Source organism: Gracilinanus agilis, chromosome 1, assembly GCF_016433145.1.
Source record: "Gracilinanus agilis isolate LMUSP501 chromosome 1, AgileGrace, whole genome shotgun sequence".
In the NCBI taxonomy this organism is placed as follows: Eukaryota; Metazoa; Chordata; class Mammalia; order Didelphimorphia; family Didelphidae; genus Gracilinanus; species Gracilinanus agilis.
The window spans coordinates 22,284,831-22,310,790 of record NC_058130.1 but is presented as its reverse complement, the minus strand read 5'-3'; positions in this window follow the sequence as shown (position 1 = coordinate 22,310,790).

Below are 25,960 nucleotides of genomic sequence, written 5' to 3'. Positions count from 1 at the left end.
AACTGGAGGAATTCCATGCAAATTGGAGAGACCTCCAGGAATTGATGCAGAGTGAAAGGAGCAGAGCCAGAAGAACATTGTATACAGAGACTGATATACTATGGTAAAATTGAATGTAATGGGCTCCTGTACCAGCAGCACTGCAATGACACAAGACAGCTCTGAGGGATTTATGGTAAAGAGGCTACCCACATTCAGAGAAAGGACTGCAGGAGAGGAAACATATAAGGTAAACAATTGCTTGAATGCATGGGCTGAGGTGGACATGAATGGGAAATAGACCCTGAACAAGGACACATGTTACAGTGGAAATGTGCATTGGCCATGGGTGGGGGGATAGTGGGAGGTGAAGGGGAAAGTAGGGGCATAAAGTATGTAAACAGGTTAAAAAACGAATACTAATAAATGTCTAATAATAAAAAATTTTAAAAATGGTAGTGGGTGGGTGTTGTGGATAGACTAAATGGCCTCTCAGTTCCCTCTAACTCTATGACCCTGAGTTTAAAACCTACTTCTGGTACTCCCTGTGTGACCAATTATTTTACCTCCTTTGGCTTCGGTTTCTTCATCTATATAATAAAGAGGCTGGGTCAAGTTCTACATTTATGGTTGTGTCTTGGGTTCAAATGTCACCTTTGATGCCATCTATGTAACCCAGAACAAAGATATAATCTCCCTGGGTCTGATTTTCATCATCTATAAAACAAGGAGATTATACCAAATAGACCCTAAACCCTAAATCTATGGCCTAATGATCCTTACTGTAGTGTTAAAAAGTTACCCAAAAAATGATTTGTAAAAAAATAAATATTTGTAGACTGATTAAAGTGGATGACTATTGATTGATCAGCCATCCTCACTTTGATCTTTCCTTCTTCACTCTGTCATTAACTCCCATTCCCACAAAGCTGCCACAGAGAATGCCCATTAAGCAGCACTCCATGTCCCCCATATTAACCAGCTAATTAAGAAGCTAGTTTCTCTAGTATTTCAACCACATCCTAGGAGTAAATTAAGAAGCTTTGGACAAAAGATAAACTCATTTCATCCAACAAACTTTCATCATGCTTATGTAAGACCAGCTCCTCTCTACAGGGCAATAATCAGACTTGGTTCCTCCTGAAGTAATCAAGTGTCTGAGCCAGAGGATGGGCCCAGAGGCAGCTGTAATATAGAAATGATGGATTTCAGTGCTTTTTCATCTGGATCAGAGGTCTTTATTAAACACTTGAGGATGATTTTTTTTAAAAAAAAATACTGAAGGAAAGAGTAATTAGTTTGCCTATTCTTTGCCAAACTTAGAAAACCATAGATTTCAGCATCTCAAGTTCCAAGGAATTTGAGCTGCAGGAAGAGTCAGCTTTTTCTTTCAGAAATTGTTCAAGGGGAAGAAAGGCAGCTGTATGTATATTGTACTGTAAATTACTCTTTTACTAACCAAAGAAACTTATCCACCCCAGGAAAGAAGGTCAATTCTCTCTTTGAATGGGTAACTGTATGTACTGTTCATGACATTGTCACTGGTGGGTTTTGGATGGATCCACTCATTACCATGGATTGTGACAAACCGCCATTTGAAGAGAAAACTGGTCTTTCCCATTGAGTTAGATGGCTTTACCTGGTTACTGAAACAGTATGGTCCAGTGGATAGAAAGATGAAATTGGAGTCTAGAAGACTTGGATTTGAATTCTGTCAAATGAAATAGGGTTTGATATTCCATTCCTTTTGTTGCTGTCAATGATGTTGTTGGTATTCTCCTCCTCCTCTTCAGGTAGTAGTTCTGTGGCCAAGCAAACAGAGTTGAACTCAGAAGATCATAGATCTAGAGATGGAAAGAATCTAAGAATACTTAGACCAAACTAATCACTTTTCAAATGAGGAAACTAAGGTCCAGAGAGGTTAAGTGTCTTGCCCAGGACTATATAGGAAGTAGGAGGGAAAAACAAATTTCAAACCCAGGTTTTTGGACTCAAAACCTAGCATTATTTCCTTTGTATCATTCTGCCTTAAGTCAAAAAGAACTAGATTCAAGTCTGTCCAGGAGAGGGGATTGGAGGAGGGTCAAGAAGTTGGAGAGGAAAGAAGAGAGGGGATGATAAAGGAGGGGAGGGGAGAAAAGAGGAAAGAATGGGGAAAGGCAGGGAAGGAAGAGAAGAAGGAAAGAATGGATAAGGGCAGGGGATAAGAGGAGAGAAGATTTCCCTAAAATCTCATGATTCTCTCTAAGTGAGATAAAGCTGTCCAAGTTTTAATATTCCAGTTACTTTCATTGTTATTGCTATTGCTCTTGTAATATTATTCTCCTTACTGTCTCATAAAATCTGACTCTGATGTCTGGTGAGGATCAATGCTGAATGGTTTTTATATTCCAAGGCCAATATTGACTCTTTCATTTATTGTTGTTCTGACATTTGGTGGTGGGGAGTGGGATGGGAGTCTAGACCTGTCTAAAGAAATCTCAGTAGGGACATTCCCTCCACCAAGAGAGAACAGCAATTGGTCTACACAAGACATCACAATATGGTGTAGCTTAGGGAGTTGCTGGGGCATTGAAAGATGAAGACTTATTTAGGGCCATAGAGTTAGTATGGGTTAGAGGCAGGACTTGGACCCAGGTCTTCTTGACTCCAAGGTCGTTTCCTTATCCACTATACCACAATGCTACTCAATGTTGTTGCTATTCCTGAGCTTGTCACCATTCTCTGATAACTGGCTTGGGCTTGGAGAAGCCAGTTAATGTCTATTTACTGTCATCACTTCCACAGCCACCACCATCACCACCTACATTTCCTTCCTCAGATGTCCTTTGCTGATGATTCATCTTGGCATGGAGGTGACTCTGGGTTCTTGAAGGTTATGCCTATGGACAACAAGCTCCAACAGATCCAATCAACCTGGGAAAGTTTTGAGCACTGTCCAACAACATATTGTGTCTCTGTTGCCTGAAGACTAGCATAGCTAAGTCCAGTGAGGCTCACTGCCAAGTGCCCAGTGGGAAATGATTATTTCTGGCCAGAGCAAATTCATGAAAGAATTATGTCCACATCAATAGAGAACCCACATCAATGAAATGATGGATCTTTTAGACAACTATTGAGGCACTAATAGTATTATTATTACTTGCATTTAAAGAACATTCTAAAGTCATTTACTACATATCATTTTGGTGGGGATTGTTTTCTATACTGGGTAGGAGAAAAGAGATAAAAGAAGGATACATTGCCTCATGGTTCAGGGTGAGTTGTATAATGATATCTGACAACAGAAAGTAGGCAGAGCTGCTCAAATCTTATTTTGCATCTGTTCTCTCTGCCCAGGAGAATACCCTAGACAGAACAGGAGAAAAGGACACAACAAAAATGCTAATAAAGAGCTGATACTCTAGATTAGTAAGGCAATGGTATGAAAGCACCCAGCTGCCCTGAAAATCAAATCACCTGGTCCTCATCTTTATGTACTGACATAATTGACAGATATAATTGCTGGGTCATTATCAGAGCCATCTTAAAGGGTATGGAATATGGGACAAGGCCCACAAAACTAGGTAAATTCTAATGTTATTCTGATATTTTTAAAGGAAAGAGAATCAAAATTAGGAGCTATAAATAAGTGACTTGGACTTCTATTCCTGGGAGAATTCTAGATTGGTCATGGCACAGCAAAGAGGCTCAGTGAATAGAGCACCAGGCCTAGATCTAGGAGGACCTGGGTTCAAGCCTGGCCTCATATATTTCCTAGATATAGGGCTCTGGGAAAATCACTTAAGCTCATTTGCCTAGTTCTTGCCATTCTGTCTTACAGTTGTTAATAAGATAGAGAATAAGGTTTAAGGGGGGGAAAGGACCATGATCCAAAAGAGCCAATATGTCTTCAACAAGAATAGATCACACTATATAAGAACTGATTGAAGGACCTCAGGATATTTCAGCTGGAGAAGAGTTTCATAGGGGAAATGATTGTTGCTGGTGAGTATTTGAAGCACTATCATGTGGAATAGGAATTAGAATCATTCTGTTGGGGCCCAGAGGAAAGAACTAGGAGCATTAGGTGGAAGTCTCAAAAGGGAAATTTAGACTTAATTTAAGCAAACATTTCCTAATAATTCTGACTGTTCCAAATGTATAAATGGAGATTTTGAACCTTGGACTTCATCACCCAAAAGTCCCTTAATATTTCATGAAATTCCCTTTAATCTCTCCTGCGCCTCCACATTTGTGTGGTCATGTTATTGTTTTATAAGTTCTATAGCTCCTCCCTCTTCCTCTCTTCTCCACAAGCACAGTCTGGGACCCTTACCTTTACTCTAGTTTTTTTCTTTTAATAAATCTTATTAAATAATTAGAGTATTGAATATTTTTATAAAGAAATAAGAGGGTACTACTAGGGGCTATATGGATATTGGTGAGGGAAGCTGTGTCTTTGTATTCCCCTAGGTTGCGGGTGACACAGTCACCTTTGCTTGATGGTATAATTCTCTTTCTAAATAACAGTGCCCAGGTAGGACCCTAACTGTTCAGGTGGATGGGTAATCCTTCAGGTCCCACCTGGATTTGGTTCAATTATTAGTATTGGGCTCTGATTAACCTTGGATCAAGTTGTTCATCTGACTGTGTTTGTTTCCTTTCCAAGGGTTATGATATAATGACCACTCAGGAAGGTACTTATTAAATATTTGATCTTTGATCTTTTAAATATAAGATCTTTGATCTTTTAAATATAAGATCTTTGATCTTAATTAGGGAAAGGATTATCAGGATATGGATTGGGGATTGGAGACCTGTCAAACTATTATCTATAGGCTATAATCCCTCAGGACTGGAGGCTTATTGATTTATAAACCTGGAGCTCTTGTTCTTCACAACCCCTCTGATTCAGCTTGGCCACTGCCAAACCAGAGACTGCTCCACTGGATGTAGATGTATCGATGACTTCTCTCTCAGCTTTCTATTGTCAGTTTGTGATGTGTTAGCCTGCACAGCCTTCAGGAAGTAACCACCCTTAAAAAACCACCCTTCTTCTTCTTATACCTCCCTCCTCCTGGTCACCACCTGGGCCCAGAGATCTAAGTAGCTATGATGATTCAGATTCCTAAAGATCTAGAGAGATTCAGAGAGAAACAATGACCAAATGGTCAGAGACCCATAGATCAATGGTCAAGGACCAAGACCCCAAAGATCAAATGTGAAAGGCCCCTTCCAGGTGGCTGTTGGGATATTTATACTCTCAGGCCAACCGACTTTTGCCCCTGTCTCACAGCATCTGGGAACATTCCGATGTCTCCGACTGTCTCCCTTGTCAATCAAGGTGAGACATTCCCAGGGTTTGACTATAACAATATTAATTTTAAAATCCACATGAAGTAGAACTGGAAACCTTGAGCAGCATTAGGTTTCCCCTAAATAGAGATTTTTCAAGCAGAGGCTAGATAATAATCTGTAGGGGATTTTTAACATGGAATTTGGGGGATTTTGGTTGCACATCAAGGCTGCTGAGTTCCCTTCATACCTCAAAATTTTGTGAATCTGTAATAGGAAAAGGGAAAAATTGTCCCAATATTTAAAAAGAGAATAGAATAAAATGTACAAGCAATTAGTTATTGAGTATAATCTCAATTCCTGGCAAAATCCCAGAATGTATAATTTCATTAAAGAAATAACTTTATTATTAAAGAATGATGAGGCAAATAACACAGCAGATAGAGCTCCAGGCCTAGAGACAGGAGGATCTGGGTCCAAATATAACCTCAGATACTTCTGAGTTCTGTGACCCTGGGAAAGTCACCTAATCCCAGTTGCCTAGCACTTGCCACTCTTATGCCTTAGAGTCACTACTTAGTAACAATTCTAAGACAGAATATATGCTTTAAAATACAAAGAATGATAGGGAAAGGAAAGATGTGGTCAAAAAGAGCCAGAGTGACTTCATCAAGGACATTGGATGAAAGGTACTTTAAAGGATAAGTTTAGGGGGCAGCTGGCTGGCTCAGTGATTGAGAATTAGGCCTAGAAATGAGAGGTCCTAGGTTCAAATTTGGCCCCAGATACTTTCTGGCTGTATGACCCTGGGCAAGTCCTTTGCCCCACATTGCCCAGCCCTTACTCCTCTTCTGTCTCAGAACCAATATACAATATTTATTCTAAGACAGAAGGTAAGGGTTTTAAAAAAAAGTTTATACACTGAAGTGTCTCAGGAATGCTATAAAGAACATTTATCTAGCATTGAGCACACAGTTGTTAACTCTCATGCTATTCTTTTCTTGGAGAGATATGGCCAAGACAATAGTATAATCACTTGAATTCAGAAATGGTTGAATGACTTAGTGAGGCACACAAGGTTCCATGCTTTCTTGGAAGAAGGTCTCCCATGAAGTGTCTCAGGAGTGGCTGCCTCAGTCTTTGAATGATTTGGATACAGGAATAAATGGCACACTTGCCAATACAGTAGCTGACAAAGTTGAGATTCAAAATGTACTTGATCAAAATGAACCATTGGGTCAAACCAGGTAGCAAGAAACAATGAGGACAAGTGAAAAGTCTTGGGCTCTGGTTCAAGAAAAAGACAACAACTTCATAAATATGCTGAAAGAGGTTTGACTAGACATCAATTAGTGGTGGGTGAAAGACCAAATGACTGAGAAAACCAAGGTTCAAGTTTTCAAGCAAATCAATTTATTAAGCAATGCATGCAAACAGCTGAATCAAACTGAGGCCAGCCATCTTCCTCAACTTAGGGCTGGATCTCAAATACAAGGAGAGAGACAAACTTTTGTACATCAGAAACAATCAAATAAGACCAATTAATTTTAAAAAAGCAATGAATCTGGATACAAGAGTAGGTAATCAGATTTCTCATGGAGGAAAGATTAAAACTTTCCAAGGGGGCGAGCGAACAGGTACAATTCTCTGAAATCAGAAAAAAAGAGTGTCCCACTCTGTAGCCCCCCAGTAGTGAGACCACTCTCCCCAAGTGTCTATAAGCAATCAAAGGAACATGGAAGCAATAACTGATTTACTAGAGTGGGGACAGTTTTCAGATAAGATATATGGATTGCTTGAGAGGTCTAATTAGGAGAAAAGTTCTTGCATCAGTCATTGGATCTGACTGGGTTTCTGGTCAACATAGCTGACTAGGTCCTTAGTTAAAGATCTCTAAACAGCAGATAGAGGTGACCCAGCCTGTCAGACACACAAAGTTAGGTTCAAACAACACAATAAGATTTTCTCCCAATTTTCGTGATGGAATAAAGTTTTCTCACAAGGCAAAAATTGTACTAGACCCAGAATTGAAAAGAAAAGATAACTCAATAGCCTCCAGAACTGAGACACAAGATGGTGTCACTGTGGTTCACTTAATTCGCACAATTAACCATTTGCTATCCTAACCCCCTCAATTCCCTCAAATTTATCTGAAAAAATCATCTAAATATTGAGTAAACCACAAAATCATTATGACTCAATGGTACAATGAACTGGTAACTTAGAAAGCCAAGAAAGGTAGCAGCTAAGTAGCTCAATGGATAGAGTCAGATCTAGAGATGAGAGATCCTCCATTAAAATCTGGCCTGAGACACTTTGTAGCTGTGTGATCCTAGGCAAGTCACTTAACTCCCACTGCCTAGCCTTTACTGCTCTTATGCCTTGGAACCAATATGCAGTATTGATTCTAAGAGAGAAGATAAGGGGTTGTTTTTTCTTTTTTTAAAGAAAGTCAAGAAGACAGTTTTTTTTGTTAAAAGAAACAAACATTTCAATAATAGGGAAATGATAACTCCACTCTTTATCCGATTAGAGAGAACATTTGGGCCAGGGTACCACAGTTTAGGAAAGATAGCAATAAGTTGTAGACTTTTTACAGGAGGGCAATGAGTATGGTGAAGGGTTTCTACCTCAAACCAGATGAGGTGCTAATTTTTCAATATAGAGAGTTTCTTGGGGTGAAGAGAGGATAAATTTGCTGTCCATGGCCAATCAGTGGTGATGATGATGATGATGATGATGATGATGATAGCATTTTTTTAGCTCTTTAACACTTGAAAGGGGCATTACAAATATGATTTCATCCTTACAACCATCCTGGGAAATAGATGTTATTAATATCTCTGCTTCACAGATGAGGAAACTGAGGCAGATAGAAGTTAAATAATTTTCCCCAAATCACATGACTTATAAGTTTCTAAGAAGATATTTGAACTCAAGTCTTCCAACACTCTATCCAATGCTACATCTAGCTTCAGGGATAGTCCTTGAATTCAGTAATTCCTGATTCTGAGGTCAAATCCTCTATCTTGTTATTCTACAGTCTCCTCTATCTAGCTTACTTCAACCTCTTACTCCTCACGAATTATGTTCCAGCTAAAGGAGATTCCCATCACATGCCCCATGCTTTCTCACGTTTACATCCTTGTTCCTTCTGACCTTTATGCCTGGATGAGGAATGCCCTGCTCCTTCCCCACATCTCTCTCTGATGACTTCTCTGGTTGACTCTTTGTTTCTTCTATTTCAAATCTTCCTTCCATGAAATCCTTTGCCTTCTATTGGAAGTGACTTCTTGACAAAATCAATGCAATGAAGATTAGAAGGGAAACAACAACTGGGGTGGGGGGATTTTTATACCAAGTGTCTCTGACAATAGCCTCATTTCTCAACTATATAGAGAACTGAATTTAGTCATATGAAAAATTACCATTAATTAGAGAAACATAAATTAATATAACTCTGAGGTGCCACCTCATATCTATCAGACTGGTTAATCAAAAAAAGGAAAGCAATAAATGTTGGAGGGGATATTGAGAAATTGGGAAACTAATACAATGCTGTTAGAGCAGTGAACTAATACAAGTATTCTGGAGAGCAATTTGGAACCATGCTCAAAGGCCCATCAAATTGCATACCCTTTGACCCAGCAATAACACTACTGGGTCTATATCTCAAAGAGATCAAAGATATAGGAAAAGGATCTGCTTGTTCAAATATATTTATAGCAGCTTTTATTGTGGTGACAATGAACCAGAAACTAAAGGAATATCCATCAATTGGGAAATGGTCAAACAAGCTGTGGTATATGATTGTATGGCACTAGTGTGCTATAAGAAATAAAATACAAGATCATTATGAAAAAACCTAGAAAGATTTATATGACATGATGCAAAGTGAAGTGAGAAGAACCACGAGAATGTTGTATACAGTAACCACAATAATGTATAATGACCAACTATGAACTATTATCAGCAATTATTTATTATTAACTATTATCAGCAATGCAAATATCTAAGACAATTCCAAGAGATTTGTGATGAAAAAGACTTTGCCCATTATAGAAGGAATTAATGGAATCTGAATGCAGATTGAAGCATACCATTCTTCATTTTATTTCCTCCACGAATATTTCTCTTATATAAGCAATATGTATCTTCTTTTACAATATGACAAATATGGAATTATATATTGTCTGAAAGTACCTGTACAACCTAAATCATATTACCTGCCATCACAAGGAGGAGTGAGGCATAGAGGAAGGGAGAGAAAGAACATGGATCACAAAACGTTAAAAAATTATTATTAAAATTTTATCTATATGGAAGCTAGAAAAAATATAAAAAACAAAACATGAATTATCAAAAAGAGGAAGTGACTCTTCTTTCATCTGATCTCAAAGCACCATGATCCATTTATGCATTTATTATATATTATATTCTTTTTATTTGTGTCAAAGTCATAATTAGGGATTATTATGCCTCAGGAGAGACAGAGGGACTTTTTTTTCTTTTCTTTATGGAAAGATGAGGTGAATCAACAGTGCAGAAGCCAATTTAAACATAATTCTGGCTACATCAAAAAGGGAGTTGGCCAAATTTCAGAGAGTCCACCCTGCACTGGTGTCAGTGAGGTACCTAATACCTTAAAAAACAATGCTTTCTGAATGAATGAATAAAAATGTTGAACAGTGGAAGGCAGTTAAATGGCCCATTGGAAAGAAAGGGAACTTGGCCTGGAATCAGTAAGTCCCAAGGTCAAATATAGCCTCATATATTAGCTGTATGACTCTTGGCAAGTCACTTAACCGCTATTTGCCTCAGTTTCCTCAACTGTAAAATAAGAATAATTATATCTTCCCAGGTTTTTGTAAGGATAAAATGAAGTAGTATTTGTAAAGCACTTAGCACAATGTCTGCCATGTTACAACAGGCAATCTAACTGTGTAATATAACAATATTATATGTATAATATATATTATAACAATATAAATGCTTTATCATCATTGTTGTTGTTATCGTTATCATTAAATTTCTAGTCTGTGAGAATCCTGAAGAGAAGAACCCTTTATGAATAACTAACCAGAGCAAGGAAGGGTTGTATTGTCAAACGGAATGCTTTTACAAGAACTGAAATATGGACTTATTGAGAAGTGTCCATAACTTTGACTAGGTGATAAAATTTTATATCTTGAAAAAAATCCTCTTTCCCAAATGATGGCAACTCAATTTAGATTCCTAACCACAGAAAAATAGCTTAGAATAATTCTGAGACCTTATTGAATACTTTCTCAAGGCTTTTTTTTTTTACTTAAAATTCTAGTTAGGCCATTAATGTGGATGATTTAAATGAATTTCCCTAGATGTAATCATCTTGGATTGGAAGGCAATGAAAGAGTTGGAACCACTTTGAATAAACTATTCATTCATTTATATTCTTGTATTCTACTCTTACTATCAAAGGGGGAAAAATTTTTAAGCAATTTCACTTTTAAAGTGAAAGTACTTTAGATTCAGAAATTTTTTATTTGGGCTGAACTACGGAATTAAGAAATTCACATGAACATCCTTCGTTTAAAAAAAAAGATAAGAAATTGGGATTTCTTAATACATGTTATTCAATCAGTTCCTCTGTAGTTGAACTTTGTTTTAAAGAAATGAGGTCAGGGGAAATAAAATAGCTTAGAAAATGAAGTTGAACTTTAAAGAGATAATAAATAAAAGGATTTTGCATTTTTAAACTCATGAATGGCTAATAACATCTTAACTGGCTTGAAGAATCAGCCATTTTCCTCTCCAGCTGAAGCTAGGGGAGTCTATCCTTTTGGAATTTTTGGAAAGGAAGTTTTTTTTAAAGAATTGTACACCTCTCTAAGCCCCTGAAACCCTTTAGAACTAAAAGTAGCTCCCATAAAAGGATGTGATTGAGCCAAATCAGAGAGCTGGATGTGGGAGAACAACACTAGAGAAGTTAATACAATTAATATACCAGTTACTTCACAGAAAGAGCAAATATTAGTAATTAGAGTCAATGAGCAATATGGATGGAAGGACTGAAGCACTTGATTTTATCTTTTGCTCTAAAAAAAGATTGGGGAACAGATTAGAAACATTTAATTTGGGCATTTTCTTTTAAGATAACAACATAGATCCTTTGAAATTCTGGACCGAAAAGTATTCAAGAGAACTCTGACTACAAAAGCATGAGAATAAAATAAGATTTCATGCTGAGAAACAATGGCCACTTCACTTAACTGCTCACGCATCAGGACACTGTCTTTTCCTATAGGTTCAGTTTATATGGGTTAAAGATAATTCTGTACAGCTACCTAATTAGAGGTGTATTCTGCTAGGCACATCTTCAAAAGGAAGGGCAAGGGAGTAATTGGGGACATCAGCAACAGCCTGTGGTCACTGTTAGCTAATTATGGAGTCAAGGGAACACACATCTTACACATGCTATTAATTAAAGAGCGAAACATTTTCTGGTCCAAGAAAAGATTCTTTGGGGGCTGACTCTCTGCAGGTGTAAGCAGAAATCTACCTGAATACAGAGAAATATGGATAATTCTAAATCCATTGGGGTAAAACTCATGTTATGCTTGGACTATGTTTCATTTTTATGCTAAGTAAATTAAATAGCTTATGAAAAAGTCAATGGAAGAGAGACATACCTGTTTGTATTTATATATAATGATACTATGCAACTAGAAGCACTGTTATCTATCTACTTGCTCTACGAGTCGGTCCCTTCCCACTTGTTTTCCCAGAAAGTGTAGATCTCTGCTTCTGTTTTCCCATTCTGAACTAATCCTGCCACCACCACACCATAACAGGAATCAGAACAAAGTAATAGGCTAGCTTCTCTCACAGAAGAATTAGGTCTTTGGGGGTTCCCTAGCAGGACACTACAGGTTAAAGGAACTCGCATGTAAAGGACAGTAGAGAAGCAAAGACCAACACAGAATCCAGGTGAACAGGAAACCAAAGCTTGGTACTGGCTGCCATTTCTTCTCCTTATATCCACATCCCTATCATATAGACTGGACCCACAAAATCTTGTCCCACTATTAAATTTCCTTCTGCCTTGCAAGCTGAACAGATTACTACTACTTGGAGGATTTCATATATAGGCTTTGGGACAATGAGGATAAAGTTCCCAAAGAAAATATGGGGTATTTTCTACCCCAACACTACCTAAGTCACTTGAAAATAGATGATTGATGAATGTAATGGACTTTACTAGCAGTAATGCAATGATCTAGAACAATTCTGAATGATTTATGAGAAAGAACGCTATCCACATCCAGAGGAAGAACTGTGGGAGTAGAAACACAGAAGAAAAACAACTGCTTGGTCACATGGGTTGATTGGGATATGACTGGGGATGTAGACTCTAAACAATAACAAGTGCAATTATCAGTGATACAGAAATAGGTCTTGATCAATGATACGTGTAAAACCCAGTGGAATTGCGCATCAGCTACCTGGAGAGAGGAACAGGAAAGAACATGAATCATGTAACCATGGAAAAATATTCTAAATTAATTAATTAAAGAAAAATTTTCAATTAAAAAAATGGATGATTGAGTCCTATCATCAACATTGTAAAAAGAACACTTAGAGAGGAACCACAATGGAAAAGCTATCCTAACATTAATAATGCAGTCCTTACCAATCATATTAAATAATAGCTTGTGTAACTATTATCCATATCAACCACAATGGAAAGAATTTAGAATTGGGAATCATAGGGCCTTTGTCTGACCTGTTGTCTTATCACTAACTATGAGTAGCATTCAAAAGGTGACTAAATTTCTCTCAGCCTCAATTTTAGCATCTGTACAATGGGGAGATAATAGTACCAGCTTCTCTTTAGGGGCATTATCATGATTAATGCTAGAAAATATATAAAGCACTTCAAAATTCTTAAGGTGTTTTGTAAAGTCTAGCTAAGAAATAAACACATTAAAATTCTTGATCTTCATTACTGGAGGGTTTTGTTGTTTTTAATTAAGGGGTATTTTTAAAAATTTAGACACACTGATGCAATGTCTAAAGTATATGATTTTATGATAATTTGTCTTTCCAATAAGCTCAGACTAGCTAACTTAGTTAGAGGTAGCATTTCTAGAGTGATTTATGGTTTACAGCATAATTTCCATATATTTTCTCACTGGATAATAAAAATAAATGCTAACATTCATTTGGTGCACACAAAAGCATGGCAGGCACTATAAAATGCATTGAACAAATGTTTTCTCATTTCATCCTCATGATTAGAAAGGAGATGCTGTTATTATCTCAATTTTACAGATGAAAAAAATTGAGACACACAAAATGACTTGCCCAAGGTCATATATCTCATAGAGTAAGAGCCTGGTTTTGAACTTAGGTCTTCTCAGTTCCAGGCACAGCATTCTGTAATGTGCCACACAGTTGCTTCAATAATTAACCGATTCTAACTTATTACAGTAAATTCAACTCCCTTAAAAATCTATATAACATATGATAGCAAAGGAATAACATGTAAAACATTATTTAAAGCTTTTCACAGAGAGTTCTGGGAGTGGAGGCAGGATGGTAGATTAATCCAGAGCAGCTCTGTGCCACCATGAGAATCCACCCTGACCCAGATTAAAATATTGCTAAAAAAGGAATAGAGAAGTAAAAGAACCAACAAAGAGACAGTGAAACAACTTTCAAGAAAATAAAAACCTAAAAGGTAGGCAAATAACACCAGGGGCACTGGGATGAGGATAGAGCAGAGCTAGCAAGAAGCTGTAACAAGGAGGGAAGAATAAGCCAAGAGCAAGTCACATACCCCTACCCCAAATCTGCTGTCTGAGATTCAGAACCTAAGCCCAAGTCAACATCCAGACCATGAGATCCTACCTAGGCAAATAGTAATATAAGCCAACCCATACCCATTAAAACTTCAAACCTGTAGATAAGGCCAGAGCCAAGGTAATTCTGATCTGGGCTTGGGATAAGGACATAGTTCACACTTTGGGGTGGCTGATAGTACTAGGTACTAAGTAATGATTATTTCCCTAAAGTCCAGGATGGGGTGCAAGACAGAGCAATGAAGGGTGTACCTGATTGGATCAAGTACAAAGTGAGACCAAAAATTGAGCCTAAGCCAGGGGCTAGAATTTGATCAGTCCCTGACCTGAACAAGATCAGAATGAGATCAAAAAGTTACACCTAAGCCTAAGGCAAGCCTTTAAGCTATCAGTATCTCAAGGGTCAATTGAATCAGCAGGGGGCAGGAGGCTATCAGAACTCTCAGCCCTCAGACCATCACATCATCATCCCCCAAAACCAACCTATAATTAGATAGGAAAAATGAGCAAAAAAAAAAAAAGGACCTAACTCTAAAGAATTTTTATGGCGACAAAGAGCAAGGTACAGACACAGAAGGAGACAGTGAAAGCAAAGGAAACACATGGAAAGGCGAAAAGAAAAATATGGATTGAACACAAACTCTGGAATAGCTCAAAAAAGACTTCAAAAACCAATTAAAAGAGACAAAGGGAAAGTGGGGAAGAGAAATGAAAGTGATGCAAGAATAAATGGGATTATTTAACATTGTACTAGAAACACTAGCAGTATCAATTAGAGAAGAAAAAGAAATTGAAGGTATCAAAATAGGCAATGAGGAGACTAAGCTATCACTCTTTGCAGATGATATGATGGTCTACTTAAACAATCCTAGAGAATCAACTAAGAAGCTTGCAGAAATAATCAACAACTTTAGCAAAGTTGCAGGATACAAAATAAATGCACATAAATCATCAGCATTTCTATATATTTCCAACACATCACAGCAGCAAGAGGTAGAAAGAGAAACACCATTTAAAAATCACCCTAGACAACATAAAATACTTAGGAATCTATCTAACAAAAAAAAACACAGGAATTATAAGAAAACAACTACAAAACACGTTCCAAACAATTAAAACTAGATTTAAACAATTGGAAAAACATTGATTGCTCATGGGTAGAATGAGCTAACATAATAAAAATAACCATTCTACCCAAATTAATTTACCTATTGGCACCATACCTATCAAACTACCAAAAAACTTTTTTACTGAAGTAGAAAAAAACTATAGCAAAGTTCATTTGGAATAACAAAAGATCAAGAATATCAAGAGAAATAATGAAAAATTGTGAAGGAAAGTTGCCTAGCAGTACCAGATATTAAACTATACTATAAAGCAGCTGCCACCAAAACAGTATTGTACTGGCTAAGAGACAGAAGGGAAGATCAGTGAAATAGACTTGGAGTAAGTGATGTCAGCAAGACAGTGTATGATAAACCCAAAGAGCCCAAGTTTTTGAAACAAGTATCCACTATTTGACAAAAATTGCTGGGAAATTTGGAAAACAATATGGGAGAGATTAGGTTTAGATCAACATCTCACACCCTACACCAAGATAAATTCAGAATGGGTGAATGACTTGAATATAAAGAGGGAAACTATAAATAAGTTAAGTGAACACAGAATAGTATACTTGTCAGATCTCTGGGAAAGGAAAGATTTTAAAACCAAGCAAGAGTTAGAGAAAATTACAAAATGTAAATTTAATGATTTTGATTATATTAAGCTAAAAAGCTTTTGTACAAACAAAAACAATGCAGCCAAAATCAGAAGGGAAATAACAAATTGGGAAAAAATCTTTATAACAAAAAACTCTGACATGGGTCTAATTACTCAAATATACAAGGAGTTAAATCAATTGTATAAAAAATCAATCCATCCCCCAATTGATAAATGGGCAAGGGACATGAATAGGCAATTTTCAGATAAAGAAATCAAAAGTATCAATAAGCACATGAGAAAGTGTTCTAAATTTCAAATAATTAGAGAAATGCAAATCAAAACAACTCTGAGGTATCACCTCACACCTAGCAGATTGGCTAAAATGATAGAAGGGGAGAGTAATTAATGTTGGAGGGGATGTTGCCAAATTGGGACATTAAAGCATTGCTGGTGGAGTTGTGAACTGATCCAGCCATTCTGGATAGCAATTTGGAACTATGCTCAAAGGGCTATAAAAGAATGCCTACCCTTTGATCCAGCCATACCACTGTTGGGTTTGTACCCCAAAGAGATCATAGATAAACAGACTTGTAAGAAAATATTTATAGCTTTGCTTTTTGTGGTGGCAAAAAACTGGAAAATGAGGGTATGCCCTTCAATTGGGGAATGGCTGAACAAATTGTGGTATATGCTGGTGATGGAATACTATTGAGCTCAAAGGAATAATAAACTGGAGGACTTCCATGTGAACTGGAAAGACCTCCAGGAATTGATGCAGAGCGAAAGGAGCAGAGCCAGAAGAACATTGTACACAGAGACGAATACACTGTGGTAAAATCGAATGTAATGGACTTCTGTACCAGCAGTAATGCAATGACCCAGGACAATTCTGAGGGATTTATGGAAATGAATGCTACCCACATTCAGAGGAAGAATTACAGGAGTGGAAATAGAAGAAAAACAACTGCTTGAACTCATGGGTTGAGGCGGACATGATTGGGGATGAAGACTTGAAACTACCACACCAATGCAACTATCAACGATTTGGAAATAGGTCTTGATCAATGACACAGGTCAAAACCAGTGGAAATGCGCATAAGCTATGGTGGGGGAAAGGTTGAGGGGTGAAGGGGAAAGTAAGAGTATGAATCATGTCTGCCCCAAGCACCAAACCAGGGACTGCGCTGCTTACTGCCCCTCTTTCCTCCTCTCCCCAATGTCCCCCTGCTATGTTAGAACTGTCCTATTATGCTGTACCTATTCCCCCAGTGCTGCTGGAAGCCCTCACTCTGTGACACCCCCAGCCCTTTGTGGCCACATGTGGAGCCATGTACTTGTCATTGCAGGCCAGATCCTTAGTGGATTTCATGTGCAGAATAAAAGTATTCAGTAACTTGGTGGGAAAAAAAGAATAAATGGGTCAATTGAAAAGGGAAATTGACAGAGGCAAATCAAGCCTTAAAAATCAGAATTGACTAATGGTTTTATGAAAAACCAAGAACCAATAAATCCAAATCAAAGAAATGAAAAAGCAGAGGAAAACATGAAATATAATATTAAAAAAACAACTGACCTAGAAATAGATTGGACTACCTAAAAGCCAGATAAAGAAAAAACCTTGGACATCACACTACAAGAAATTATCAAAGAAAACTGCCCAGAGATCCTCAAACAAAAAAATAAAATTGAAATTGAATGAATTTACAGATTACCTCCAGAAAAAAAAATCCTCAAATGACAATTTCAAGGAATATAATAGCTAAATTCAATAACCACCAAGCTAAGGAGAAAATTCTTCATATAGTCAGAAAGAAACCATTTAATACCATGGAGCTACAATCAGAATCACACAGGACCTAGCAGCTTCTACATTAAAGGATCAAAAGCCATGGAATATGATATTCAGGAAGGCAAAAGATTTGGGTTTACAACCCAGTCACCTATCCAGAAAAACTGAGAATATTCTTTCTAGGAAAAAAAATTGACATTCAATAACATCGAAGATTTCCAAGTATTCCTGAGGAATAAGCCAGAACTAAACAAAAATTTTGAAGTACAAACATGAGACACAAAAGAAGCCCAAAAAGGTAAATAAGAAAGAGAAATGTTAAGGGACTCATCAAGGTCAAAGTGTTTATATATCTACATGGAAAGAGGATACCTATAACTCTCAAAAATTACTCTGAGTAGTAGAGAAGAGAGAAGGAATTTACCAAGAAAGATGGTGGGGAAGTAAGCTGCTTATAATTATATGATGTAAATGATAATATAAGATGATATGATATGTATGTAAATGTGATGATATGAAACAATATATATGATATACATGCATATGAATGATATGTAAAAAAAGTCAGGGGTGAAAGAAAGGGTTGCACTGAGAGAAAAGGGAAGGCAGAGACAGAATGGGATAGATTTTATAACATAAAGAGATATGAAAAATCATTAGAGAGGGAAGGATGAGGGTGGTGACAGGCAATGATTAAACTTTACTCTCATTGTAACTTGTTCAGAGAGGGAAAAACAAGTATATTCAGTGGGTCATAGAATTCTATCATCCTACAGAAAAGTAGAAGGAAAATAAGACAAGGAAGGTGGAGGTAATTGAAGGGAAGGGGAAGTGGGGGAGAGGTGACAAAAAGCAAAATATTGGTGAAGAGGAACAGAATGAAAGGGAATAGAACAAGATCTAAAAGAGATAATATGATGGAAGGAAATGCACAGTTAGTTATTGTAACACTAAATGTGAATGAAATGAACCCACCTATAAAACAGAGACAGATAGGAGAGTGGATTAAAAAACCGAATCCTACCATATGTTGTTTACAAGAAATACATTTGAGGCAGGGTGACACACTCAGATTCAAGGTAAAAGGTTAGAGCAAAATTTATTATGTTTCATCTAAAGTACAAAAGGTAGGAGTAACAATCATGATACCTGACAAAGTTAAAGTAGAAATTGATATGATTAAAAGATAAGGAAGGACATTACATTTTGCTAAAGGATGCTATAAATAGTGAAGTAGTATCATTACTAAACATTTGTGCACCAAATGATATAGCATCTAGATTTCTAAAGGAAATACTAAAAATTAAAGGAGCTCAAGGAGGAAATAGATAGCAAAACCATACTAGTGGGGATCTCAGCCTTACCCTTTCAGAACTAGGTAAATTAAACTGAAAAATTAATAAGAAAGAAGACAAAAACAGCTGGAAAAATTCAAAAACAGTATGGGAAAAATTAGGTTTAGATCAACATCTTACACTCTATACCAAGATAAATTCAAAATGGGTAAATGACTTAAACATAATGAGTTAAATCATAAATAAATTCAGTGAACATAGAATAGTATACCTTTCAGATTTGTGGGAAAGAAAGGAATTTATGACCAAGGAAGAAATAGAGAACATTGCAAAATGTAAAATGAATTACTTTAATTATATCAAATTTAAAAGGATTGTAGAAATAAAACCAATGCAACCAAAATTAGAATGAAGGCAACAAACTGAGAGAACATTTTCATAACAAAACTCTCTGACAAAGGTTTAATTTCCCAAATATATAAGGAATAAAATCAAATTTACAAAAAATCAAGCCATTCCCTAATTAACAAATTGTCAAGGGACATGAAGAGGCAGTTTTCACATGAAGAAATCAAAACTATCAATAAGCATGTGAAAAAGTGTTCTAAATCCCTCCTGATTAGAAAAATGCATATTAAAACAACTCTAAGGTACCACCTTACACATAGCTGATTAACTAATATACCAATTAACCAAAGGAAAGTGATAAATGTTGGAGGGGATGTGGTAAAATTGGGACACTAATACATTGCTGGTGGAGGTGTGAATTGGTCCAACCATTCTGGAGGGCAATTTGGAACTATAAGACTTTCAAAGCCTCCAAAAGGCTTTCAAAGACTGTCTGCCCTTTGACCCAGCCATACCACTGCTGGTTTTGTACCCCAAAGAGAAAATAAGGAAAAAGACTTGTACAAAAATAGCCTCACTCTTTGTGATTGAAAAAAAATTTGAAAATTAAGGGGTGTCCATCGATTGAGGAATGGCTGAACAAATTGTGCTATCTAATGGTAATGGAATATTAGGAATTCCATGTGACCTGGAAAGACCTCCAGGAATTAATTAATGCACAGCAAAAGGAGTAGATCCAGAAGAACATTGTACACAGAGACTGATACATTATGGTGCAATTGAATGTAATAGACTTTTCTACTATCAGCAATGCAATGACCCAGGACAATCCAGAGGAACTTATGAGAAAGAATGTTATCAATATCCAGAGAAAGAATTGTGGGAGCAGAAATACAGAAGAAAAATATATGATTCATGTAAAATCCAGTGGAACTGCTTGTCAGCTCCAGGAGTGGAGAGGGAAGAGGGGTGGGAAAAATCATAAATCATTTAACCATGGGAAAATATTCTAAATTTTAAAAAAAGATTTTGACAGCATTTAATAAGATAATATATGATTAGGGAGTCCCCCATGATATAACAAATAGCAGCTAGTGGCCCCATGAATAGACTAGTAAGTCTAGAGTCAGGAAGACCTGAATTCAAATCTGACTAGTTGTATAACTCACTTAACCATTTTTTGCCTCAGTTTCCTCATTTGTAAAATAGGAATATTAAAATCACTTACCTCCAAGGATTGTTGGAGTATAATAACTGTAAAGTTCTTTTTATATAAATGTTAACTCTTCTTATTCATTTCTAATGATGATAAACTTAAGGAGCAAATCGGATAAAAGGATGTGGTCTACTGATTTTGTTGTAACCCTAATTTAAGCACCAAGAGAATTTGAGTAGTCTTTTGGAAATTGTTGAAATGGAATTTAGCCTGTCCTTACCCAAATAGCTGGAAGCAGACACCTTTATGTTATAACACTAAATAGTGCCCAGTACTTTAAAAAAAAGACCAAGAAATGTTCCCATTAACACTTAGTGTTTGCAAGAACAAAACAGACTTTTCCTCAAGGCAACAAGGATAATTTGTACAATTCATCTTCAATAAATTATGCTATTTCATGTTTGCCCAGAATAATCAAGAATTTGATGTCTTTTCTGAAGAGATTAGTTTCATGTCCAAAAAAGAACAGACTCTCCCTAACCACTGTGATTCACCTTTAGGGAACTACCAGTTCTATTAACCCAAGCTGCTAGTTTATTTGGGTAAGTCTTGATTCTTCAGAGATTCATAAGTATACAATGAGGTAAAATATCATAGCTATAAAATTTGATATTTTCAAAAAATATTAATTATTACATTATTGTTCTAGCATTTATATAGTGCTACAATGCATTCAAAGCACTTAACATGTTATCTCCTTTGTTCCAGCACTGGTTTTGGTGTCTGAGGTCAAATCCAGGTGCTGCTATTTACTACCTGGGTCACCTGAGGCATATCAATAAATTGAACATTAAAATGAGAAGATTGAAGATGGCCTTCCACCTCTTGTTCAATGGTCTTACAGTACTACATATGCATGAACTTCATAAGACCTGTATTGGAGTCTCTGCTTCACAGTTTCAAAACCAAAAGTTCAATTCAGTCCAATAAAATTTTATATATACCTTTTGAGAGCCTGAGAATAAAAAGACAAAAGCACATTGATTAGAAAAAGGAATAAACATTTATATAATACCTACAATATACTCAACACTCTGCTAAGCATTTTATAAAAATTTATCTCATTTCATTCTCACAACAACCCTATGAGGTAGGTGCTATTTTTATTCCCATTTCACAGTTGGAAAAATTGAGGTAGATAGAGATTAGGTGAGTTGCCAGGTCATAAAATTAGGAAATTTCCAAGGCTGGATTTCACTTCAGGTTTTCTTGACTCCAGACTCAAATCTCTATCCATTGTATCACCAGCTCCCTCTAATAGGATAGACACTGAACCAAAGGGATACAATATGCAAACAGAGAAGTTACTACAAGATTCATTTTGGGGTAAAGAGACCACATAATAAGGGGAAGCTCCCTATAGAATGAAAAACCCAAACTGAGCCTTGAAAGGAAATAGGAATTACAAGTGTAGGTGACAGGGGAATACATTCTGAGCACAAAAGATGTCCTAGACAAAAATATGTCAGTGCAAGATGAGATGCAGGTTTGAAAAACAACATGTCATCCAGTTTGATTAGAACCGAGTGTTTGAACAAGAATATTCTGAAAGTCCAAGAAGGTAGAGAGCTGTCCAATTTCAAAGAGTTTTACCAAGCTTAAAGAGTGTCTATCCTATTCTAAGAGCAACTGGGAACCAGGTAAGATTTTTAAACAGGGTAAAAATATGGTTATACTGGTGTCATATAACAGTTAGCCTTTATATATACTTCACAAACATCTCATTTTATCCTCTTAACAACACTAGGAGATAGGTGCTTTTCATATCCCCATTTTTTTAAGATGAAGAAACTGAGGAAGACAGAGGTTACATGACTTGTCCAGGGTCACTTCAATTACCCAATGCAATTAATGAGATTTGATTCAGGATCCTCTAGTCTAAAACTCTATGCACCATACTGCCTAAAGCTGTTTGGATGGGAAGGCGAAGAAGATGAATGCGAAAGCAATTAGGAGATTTTTGTAATAAGTCAAGTGAGAGCTAACAAGGATCTGAAATCACTTTGTGGCTGTGGGAGTGGATCCCTGGAGATATGGATTAGAATCAGAGTTGATCATATTTGGCCATTGACTAGATAATGGTGTGGGGGAGGGGGAGGAGATGAGAGGTCATCTAGACAAAGAAACCAATCAGGGTTGATTCTTAGGTTGAAAACCTGGGTGACTGGAAAGATGGAGGTGCCTTCAACTGAACTGGATAAGTTTGGAGTAGAGGAGATTTGGGGGAAATATCACATGCTCTATTTTGGACACATTGATTAAGAGATGGAGATGTCCAGCAGGTGAACAGAAGCAGAATGAGGATTGCTTTATCTAGATAAAAGAAGTCATTTGAATCAGCAGTATGATATATAGATGTTAGGAAAGCCAACCTTGCTTACCTCACAGGATTGTTGTGAAGACCAAAAAATGGGTTTTTCCTGATTAGCCATTCAAATGTGTAATTTGGTAATATCACTCCATGCTACCCTATGTTTTTCAAAGTTCAAGTCCTTTAACCTGACTCTCAATGTCCTCCCAGTCTTGGTTTTGATCTCATCCACTATATTTTATTCATGGTGGTCCAACCAAACTGCATTATTTGGCAATTGTTTGATATATCACATGCTTTGCTACAATTGCGCTTTTGCTCATCCCATTCTGCCTTCCAGAAATGGCTGTTCTTTCCCTACATCCCTACCTGTCAAAATCCTATTGGACCTAGTAGAAATCCTTCAAATGTCATTCCCTCTTGATACCTTCCTCATTCTTCCCTTAGGCAAAAATCGTCTTTCCTTTTCCTAAATTCTAGTAGAACATTGTTTATAATCCTACCTCCTTATATGTATAATTAGTTGATGGAAATGCAAAAAATGTTTAGAAAGAAAAATAGTACTAAGGGAATACTTCACCTAGGTAATAGAAAGGGGCAAATCAAACAAAAAGCTAAGCAAGTGCCATAGAAACTAAGAGTGGAATGGGAGAGAACTAAATAAGAAAAAGATGATGAGTACTTTTTACTCAAAAACATATAGAAACAATTACCATAATTAATCATACTTTTTGGAATAACAAAATTAGAAATCAGAAAAGCAACTATAAGCATTACTATTGCAGATCATAATTTTAAAACATGGCAATAAATGAGAGAAATGTGATCAAACTAAGCAGATCTATATGAACACTTGAAAATGAATCACTAAATATCGACTGGGTCAAAGATCAAGATTTAGAAAAAGTTTTAAAGTATTTTAAAGAGAAAGACATCATAAAAAACAGTATATCATAGTTAACAACAAGAAGCCAAAGCAGTTGTCAGAGGCAAATTTATATTTCTCAACATTTATATTAGCAAGAGAGAAAAGAAAAGATTAATGAGTTGAGTTTGCAGCTAAAAGAATTAGAAGATGAGCAAATTAATGCCCCCAAACCAAGTGTAAAATGACAAATCATAAGACATAAAGAAGACATTAACAAAGGAGAGAGCTAAAGAAGATTTGAATTCATGAAAAATGAATAACTTTTTAAAGACAACAAAATAGATGAACTATTAGCAAATTTAATCAAAAGGAAGATGAAATTACCAAACTCAAGTAGCATATCATAACAAATGCTCAAGAAAGAAAATCATCAGAGACACTTACACACAGTCATAGCCCAACAAGCTGAGAGCATAAAAGAAATGATGAATATTCACAATATAAAATACCTATATTGACAAAACAGGAGATCAATAACCTGAATAAAATAATGTCAGAGAGGGAAAATGAAAAAGACATTTATGGATTGACAAGCAAAGACACCAGGACCACTGGGATTTATAAACAAGGATTATAAAATCTCACCTGGAAGAGAACTCAGATGCCATTTCATCCAACCCATGACTGAAAACAAAGCTTCCTGATGTCAATAAGTAGTCATTCATTCTTTACTTGACAAATTTCAGGGAAGGGAGATCCACCATCTCCCAAGGCATTCCATTTGATTTTGGGGTGGCTCCATTTAAGAACTTATTCCTCAACTAAATCCTAATTTTCCTTTCCCTGCTGCTTCCATCCATTACTTCCAGTTTTGTGTTCTGGAATCAAGTACAACAAAACTAATCTTTCTTCCATATGACAGCCCTTAAAGTATTTGAAGGCATTTTAAAATAATATTTTATTTCTTCCTATTGCATGTAAAAACAATTTTTGATATTCATTTTTTAAAGTTTTGAGTTCAAAATCCTCTTCCTTCTTCTGACTCTCCCTCCCTCACTACCTGCCTGCCCTCCTCTGTCTCTGGAATGCTAAATAATATGATGTAGATTTTACATGTCATCAAGTGTAATCAAGTAAAACCTTTTTCCATACTAGTTTTTTTTTTGTGGAAGAGATCTCAAATAAAAAAAGATGAAAGAAAAGGAAATATAATATGTTTTAATATGCATTCAGATTCCAACAATTCTTTCTTGGAAGTCAGAAGTTATTTTTCATCATGAGCCTCTGAGATTGTCTTAGAGCACTGTATTGCTGAGAATAACTAGGTCATTCACAGTTGTTCATCAAGAAATATTGCTGTCACTGTGTGCATTGTTCTTCTGGTTCTGTTCACTTTATTTGTATCAATTAATGTAAGTCCAGATTTTTCTGAAATAATCCTTTCTATCATTTCTTATAGCATAATAATATTTAATCACAGTCATATACCACAACTTATTCAGCCATTCTTCAACTGATTGGCATCCCCTCAATTTCTAATTCTTTACTACCACAAAAAAGCTAAGATTAATGTTTTGCATAATTAAGTTCTTTTTTTCCTTTTTTGATCTCTTTGGGACACAGAACTAGCAATGGTATTGAAGAATCAGAGTATGCACAGTTTTAGAGTTTTAGAGTCCTATGAGCATAGTTACAAATTGCTATCCAGAATGATTGGATCAGATCACAACTCCACCAACAATGTATTAGTGTCCCAATTTTTTTGCTCCCCTCCAATATTTACAATTTTCTCTCCCTGTAACATCAATCAGTCTGATTGGTATAATGTGGTAGACACCTCAGAGTTGTTGTAATTTGCATTTCTTAATCAAGTATTATTTAAAGTATTTTTGTATGACTACAGATTGCTTTGATTTCACCTGGAAACTGTCTATTTATATCCTTTGACAATTTATCAATTGGAGAATAACTTTTATTTTTGTAAATTTTATTAAGTTCTCTCTCTCTCTAATATATGAAATTAGTCTTTTATCAGAGATACTTGCTGAAAAATTCTTCCCTGCTTTCTGATTTTCTTCTTGTACAAAACCTTTAAAATTTAAAATTTAAATTCAACATAATCAAAATTATCCATTTTACATTTTATAATGCTCTCTATTCTTGTTTGTTCCTAAATTTTGAAGGCATTTTTCAAACTCTCCTCTGACTCTTTTTTCTCTAGGACAAACATCACTAAGTCCTTTAATTGGTCTTCTTATGGTAAAATCTCAAGGCCTTTCATCAATTTTATATATATATATATATATATATATTTTTCCCCTGGATGGTCT